We start from the raw sequence: 7,403 nt of genomic DNA on the forward strand, positions 1-7,403 counted from the left end.
TAGATAAAATAAAAAAAAACTGAATTTAAATAAGTAATGATTTAAAATAATACAATGTAAAATAATTAATTTAATTAAATAAAAAATAATTAAATTTAAACTGACACTCATGATAAAAATAAAAATACAATTATTTTAGTTTAAACTAATAATTATTTAAAAATAAAAATAAAAATAAAATTTAGACACTTATAATATACAGGTAGGTATAAATAAAACGAAACTGTTTTAAATTTATCCTTAACTAAAAAGAAAAAGGAATTTGAAGACATATTTCTCTTTGCCCTAACTAAAATATACCCTGACTCTGGTTCCCTTGCTTCAGTGTAGCTTCAATCTAACTTGGCTTTTTGTCCCCAACATTTGCTTCGCATTCGTACTCCAGTTTCAGTCTACCTTCAATGTAGTGTCAGTATACTTTCAATTCAGCTTCAATCTAGCTTCAGTCGAGTCAAGGAGCTCCAAGTCGTGCCCTTGAAATCCATTTCCCCCTATCAAAATTGCAAGTCAGTGGGACGACGACGGTGAGAGCTCATTCCTTTTCTTGATCTTTTGCCTTTCCACTTTATCAATTTTTCATTCCTTAATTGCGCTTAATCCACCGTTTTTGATTGTAATTGTTTTGTTTTGGTTGGGTTTAAATTAAATGCTTGTTTGTGGGGTAGGGTTTAGTTCGCCATTTCCTTTTTGTTTTAAATGTGGGCATAGCGCTTGGATTGTTTTAAGTGTAGGTCTTGTACATTTAATTTGAAGTGGCTTTTATTCGGATTTGTATTGGCGTAGTTGTTTTCTTTTCTTGTAGATTACAGAGTTGAATAGATTTATTTTCCTCAGCTGTAATTGTAAAACCCAGGAAAACTAGTTATCAGAATTTCTTTGGGATAAGGTTTAATTTTAGTACCATGTGTTAGACTTGGTTGTTGATGCCGTTGAAATCTTGGAAGGCTTGTATGGTTTACATTAAATTAATAAAGTATCATGAGGTTTAAATTGGTCAGAGCTTAGTATTTCTTTTTGGATGCGTCAATAAACAAAATAAAATATAGAGGGCTGCTGTTAAGATGGGTCAGGGAGAGCGTTTTCGAACAAAAAAAACAAGAGAGAAGACCAGAGAGAGCGAAACTCACCCAATCTTCTTCTTCTTCAATTATTTTCTCTTTTTCCTTCTTTAGAACCAAAAGCCCTTTTTAGTCCAGCTCTTCTTCTTTAATTTTGTTTTTCCTCTTTCTCGGATTAAACCCTAGAACCGTGAAGAGTAGAGTTATTGCATGAATTGGTGAATTGAGAGACCGCCGTAAGGACTTTGGATCAAGGTATAAGGAGTTGTTTAATTGTGTGTGTTGAATGGCATGCTTCTCTCTGTTTATTTGTGTTCACTCGAGTATTATATGATGGGAATTGAGTTATTAAATGTTCAGATGACTGGGAAGAAGTATTGAAGAATGGAGTATGTGAAATATGTTAAATTGATGTTTGAGTTGTATTGGGGTTAAGAAAAATGAGAGTTCTTCTCTGTTCACTCTTTGACGAGTAGAAAATGTGATTATGCATTTGTTTCTTGATTCGTACCTTTTTCTATGGTTACTGTAATATTAGATATTATAAGGGTATGGTTCTGTTAAAAGGAAAGAAGAACAAAATAGTTGTTTTGTAGAAACAAATATATAATGAGTTCTGTTTTCAATTTTATAAATCAAGAAGTTGGTATATATAGTTTAATTAAAGATGGGCTGGAAAATTGATGTATGCTTTGTGGTGTTTAACATTTCTGAACTGGAATTGTGGTAGGAATCTTGAATGCGTTAGTTTAGATTTTCTTGCTATTTTTCCGTGTAATCTTCCACAATGGTATGTTAATGGATTTTGGTGTTCTAAGGGATGCTTTGGGGTGGTTGTGTTATAACTATAGCTATTTTATTTGAGCATATGGGTTGCGTGAATGGGTTTGGTGACTCTGTTCTGCATGAGTGAGACTAGTTCTTAGTGTAAATATGGAACAACAACTTGGATGAAGATATTACTTGTTTTGTTGAGTTCGATGATGTAAAACCTGTTTGTTACTAGTTGAAGGAACCTAAGTTCACCTCCTCGCGCAGAAGAAGGTAACACTCGAATCTCAGTCTCACGTGAGACTCGCACTTATTTTAGTATTAAAATGCTCATAAGACAGACAAAGTTACAAGCAAATAACATAGTGTATGTACCAACATCAAACAAAATAAACGTGCTCAATCACGGATTTGTGAGACCCAGAAAATTAACACTACAATTATCTGTCACATCAAATTAATGTACATCACATCAATGCTTATTCCCTTTGAAAACCCACTCCCTAATCTGATACGTCACTCTGCTGTGCACTGGAAACCGTATCACATCATTCCTCTGTATCATTAAAAACGCACTTTGCACCGCATGCACGCACGCCACGTGTCACGAGAGAAGTTTCCAAAGTCAGAGTGGGTGTGCAGGTGTCGGCAGAGGAGACGTTCGTCCAAACGAACGTGGATTTAACAAAACTGAGTTTTTGGAAAAACTCTCTCTCACCTGCACGCACTCATCTTCTACCTCTGAACTCAACCCTTCATTTTCTCCACCTTCTCTCTAGAACTCCTAACTTCTCTCTACTGTAATTCTCACGATTCACCTCCGATCACGTTTCAGAGACCGTAGGGACGTTCGCGGAACAGTGAGCTACAAATTGGACCGAACAGTTTCAAGGGCTGAAACTGGTAAGTTCTCCTTCCGTAGCTCGTTCTTAGGTTTTCTGGAAACTGAGTTTTGGGCTGCATGCAAGTGTATAGTCTAAGTATTTTTAATTTTTCTCGTGGATAGATTCGTTTTGGAAGAGTTAAGTGATATTGAGGGTAGAAAAAAACATTTGTTGGGCAAAGCCAAATCTTGCGTCTAGGACAAGCTGTTTACGAATCCGGGTAAGGGAAGCTTATATGTTTAATTTATACCTGCATGTTGTATGATCTGATTTGGATGTATGAATAGTGTGCTGTTTGAGCTGTTATGAACGATCACTGATATTGTATATGTTTTCTGTTGGTTGAAATGCATGTTGATTTGGATACGTATGAACGTTGTATGACTATAGTATAGTTGGATTTATTAATATGATGAAATCTGTATAGTATGAGAATTTATCTTGGATATGAATTTACGAAGTAAGAATCACATGAGAAAGGTTGAGTTAAATTAGTTGAAAAATCTGGATACGATAATTCTCCCTATGATAAATTACGCTCGTCATCGTACGGTCTTATACCGTTCGGTTTCCCTGAAATTGACTGAGAATGGAATTCCTTCATTCGGAAAGAATTCTGATAAAAAACGAGCGTCCCCATTTGAATTACTATGTTTGAGCGTTCGGCTCAGCATAAAGATGTCGTATGTTTTAAATTTAATAAATTACTCCTTTATACTTTAAAAATAAGTAGCGCTCGGTCTTATACCAAGCGTTCGTCCTAAATAGTGCTCGGTCTTATACCAAGCGTTCATCCTAAATATCGCTCGGTCTTATACCAAGCGTTCGTCCTAAATAGTGCTCGGTCTGATACCAAGCGTTCATCCTAAATATCGCTCGGTCTTATACCAAGCGTTCGTTCCAAGTAGCGCTCGGTCTTGAACCTAGCGTTCGTCATAAGCGGTGCTCGGTCTCATACCAAGCGCTCGCATTACTGAATAACCACTTGGATAAAATAGCGTTCGTTCAAATATTAAAATATTCATTTTTCCTTACGTTCGTTCAATTACTGGCATTCGTCTTCCATATGCGAAGTACTACAAAAATAGTTCTAAATATTCTTAACCCTCCTTCTTACATTGAATCTGGTCTAAGGTCTTTATGATTAAAATTTCTCTAAGTACCAGAATACCTCAAAACGAGTCAGTTCATTTAACTGGCAGAACATATAGTAACGTTCGTTGTATACTTCTCCGTTCATTCATTATCTTTCTCTGGACGTTCGTCCTAATTCTTCAGAGGACTGAACGTTCGTCATTTTATGCTCTTAAAACTAAAGATGTAATTGATGATGAATTATGATAACTTAAAGTGTGAACACTATATGGAACGATATTACGATATTGGATTTTGGACGAGCGTTCCAGGGAGGAACGTCTCATATATGTTGAATAATTGGATTGGTAAAGTATGACTGTGGCTATTGCTAATGCTGGCTTGGTCCATCCTGATATTCCGTGATACTCATCTTCACGTAGAGGAGAGTAGTTCATGTGTGGGAATGGCAGGAGGTCCTTAGTCCATAAGTTAACATGGGCGACGTAAGAACGGACTAACCTCGAGTGGCAGCTGTTGAGTGTATCAGTTACTACACCACTCGGGTGCAAGGACGCCTGTAGCTACACAGATTCATACAGTCCGGACGGTCGGTCTAGTATATATATATATATAAATCTATGTTAAGTTACATACTGTGTGTGTGAATTGTAATGTTAAATGTATACGTTGATTGTATGAATTAAATTATATAAGCTTACCTTTTCGTTTTCCTTGTGTTATCTCTCGTATGTGTACGTTCGTCCTTTCTTGCAATGATCATCCGTGTGGATGTGAGCAGAGGGCGAGGCCACCTTAGAGGATGTGATCGAGGAAGAAAACTTAGTGGAAGTTGAAGTGAAAGCGGAGCCGTAGACGTCCGTTCTTCTTTTAGTTTAGAGGATAGCTTTTGAACTTATTAACGTTCGGTTATTTATTTTGTAAAACCGTTCGTCCTAAAACTGTATTATTTACGTTTCCTGTATAGTGGTTCTGTACTTTAAGCCGTTCGGCTTTTGTTCTTCGTTTCATTAATATAAAGACTGCATGGATTTACTGTTAATTGTAATTAATTCTGAATTATAGTAATTACTGTATTTTGGGATGTTACAGGATTCATACATATTCTCAATAAAATAAACCAACAATAGACCAAGAAATAACCAACAATTCTCAATAATTGTTTTAAAATACTATCAAAGAAAATTACGGATTCATACATATTCGCCGAACGCTATTTGGACGGACACTATTCACCCAACGCTAATTGGACGAACACTATTCATCGAACGTTATTTGGTCGAACACTACTCACCGAACGTTATTCGGTCGAACACTATTCTACCTCGACGGACGCTATGAGATCCAACATTATTGTAGAATACTATCTGAACGAACACTATTCACCGAACACTGTTAAACGAACGCTATTGAACGAACACTATTTTCTAATCACCAAGCCGAACACTATTAGGACGAACGTAAAGATCAAGCATAATCAGGCCGAACGCTACAAAACGAGCACCATATTAGATTGAACACTATTTGACCGAACGCCAAAACCGACCGTCATTAAACACTATTCGGCCGAACGCTAACACTTAGCACCACAATCAAACACTATTCGGCCGAAGGCTACAAACCGAGCACCATATTGAATTCAATACTATCAAGCCGAACGCTAAAACCGAACGTCATATTCAATCGACTACTGTTTGGACGAACGTTCAACGATTGAAATCTAAGAATACTTACTCAAGGCCGAACGCTCATAATTACAACAATACCAAGGCCGAACGCTCACATCACAACCATACCAAGGCCGAACGCTCAAGATGGAAATCTAAAAATACTAACTCCAGGCCGAACACTCACAATCACAACAATACCAAGGCCGAACGCTCACATCACGACCATACCAAGGCCGAACGTTCAAGATGGAAACCTAAGAATACTAACTCGAGGCCGAACGCTCACAATCACAACAATACCAAGGCCGAACGCTCACATCACGACCATACCAAGGCCGAACGTTCAAGATGGAAACCTAAGAATACTAACTCGAGGCCGAACGCTCACAATCACAACAATACCAAGGCCGAACGCTCACAATCACAACAATACCAAGGCCGAACGCTCACAATCACAACAATACCAAGGCCGAACGCTCACATCACGACCATACCAAGGCCGAACATTCAAGATGGAAACCTAAGAATACTAACTCAAGGCCGAACGCTCATCTTGTCATTGTCATAAAATAAAAAAAGAACTGAATTAAATAAATAACGATTTAAAAAATAAAACGTTAAATAATTATTTTGATTTAAAAAATAATTAAATTTTAAAAACTTATTTAAAGTAAAAATAATTATTTTAGTGTAAAATCGGAAAGAAAATATATATCGTCTTTTTTATCATAGATAAAATAAAAAAAAAACTAAATTTAAATAACTAATGATTTAAAATTGTAACATTTTAAAAATACAGTCTAAAATTATATAAGAGAATAATTATATTAAATAATATTACAGATCAGTCTTATATTAAAAGAGAAATATATGCTTATAGCCGAATGACCTTATCGAAATAACGAGAAAACTAAAATTGTACAATGTAAGTAATTCGGACCGAACGGTTTACAAAATTCTCACCGGACGGTCATACAAAATCAAAGAAAAAGGTGATCGAACGATCACCTTACTATCAACCTAAACTACTGACCGAACGGTTTTACGGTTCGGTCTTAACTTCTACTTCTACTAAGTTATCTTCTTCCAACGCTTCCTCCAGCAGCTTGTCTCCTTCTGCTCACATCACATCCACATAGATGTTCATTACAACAAAAAGACAACCAAACGTACAAAACAGACAAGACAGGAAACAGAGAGTAAGTTTATGCAATTTAATTCATGTATAAACATAGATTTCACACAAAATCAAAACCGAACACTTGGACTGAGACCAAAAGGTTTCCCAGTTCCATAATAGATCAAAACCGAGAGAGAATTGCCATCGGGATTGGGAAGAAGACCAAATACAACCATATTTCTCAAGAAAGAATAGAAACGAATGTTATTTACAAAGTGAGCCAATTTAATGAACTGACTCTTGAGAGTTGAAATCAAACGCCGACAAGCCCAGGCCAAGTACTAAGACTCTAGGCCGAAACCAATGGGGACAGACACTTCAAGACGTTCAAAGACTAATACATCGAATAATGACATGAAGAAACCGAACGTTTATAGATACTTAGCTTATTTGAATTTAACATCAGGAAACAGAATGTCAGTCAAATACCGAACACGGTAGAGAGAGTATAATATCGAATTTAGACGAACGCTATTTTCATCAAGGTAGTTTATAGAAAAGAGAATGAGCGCTTGGTGTAAGACCCAACAATAAATAGTACGAACGCTTGGTGAAAGACCTAGCTCTAAATCGTACGAGCGCTTAGTGAAAGACCTAGCATTAAATAATACGAGCGCTTGGTGAAAGACCTAACATTTAAATAATACGAGCGCTTGGTGAAAGACCTAACATTTAATGATACGAGCCCTTGGTGAAAGACCTAGCATTTAATGATACGATCGCTTGGTGAATATAGAATATCATT

At 36.4% G+C, this 7,403-nt stretch overlaps 1 long non-coding RNA gene across 2 annotated transcripts; it reads left to right on the top strand.

Annotated features, from left to right (window-relative positions):
- The first annotated feature begins 246 nt into the window (after nt 1–246).
- On the top strand, nt 247–4,895 carry LOC148203521 (uncharacterized). 2 transcript variants are annotated; one of them, XR_015784176.1, is made up of 2 exons: nt 247–524; nt 2,665–4,895. It is a non-coding gene; the product is annotated as an uncharacterized LOC148203521 (long non-coding RNA). The 2 variants fall into 2 exon arrangements; XR_015784175.1 differs by having other exon boundaries at nt 4,590–4,850.
- Nucleotides 4,896–7,403: the final 2,508 nt, after the last annotated feature.

This window comes from Vigna umbellata, chromosome 2 (assembly GCF_029865625.1).
Source record: "Vigna umbellata cultivar VRB3 chromosome 2, Vumbellata_1.0, whole genome shotgun sequence".
Classification (NCBI taxonomy): domain Eukaryota; kingdom Viridiplantae; phylum Streptophyta; class Magnoliopsida; order Fabales; family Fabaceae; genus Vigna; species Vigna umbellata.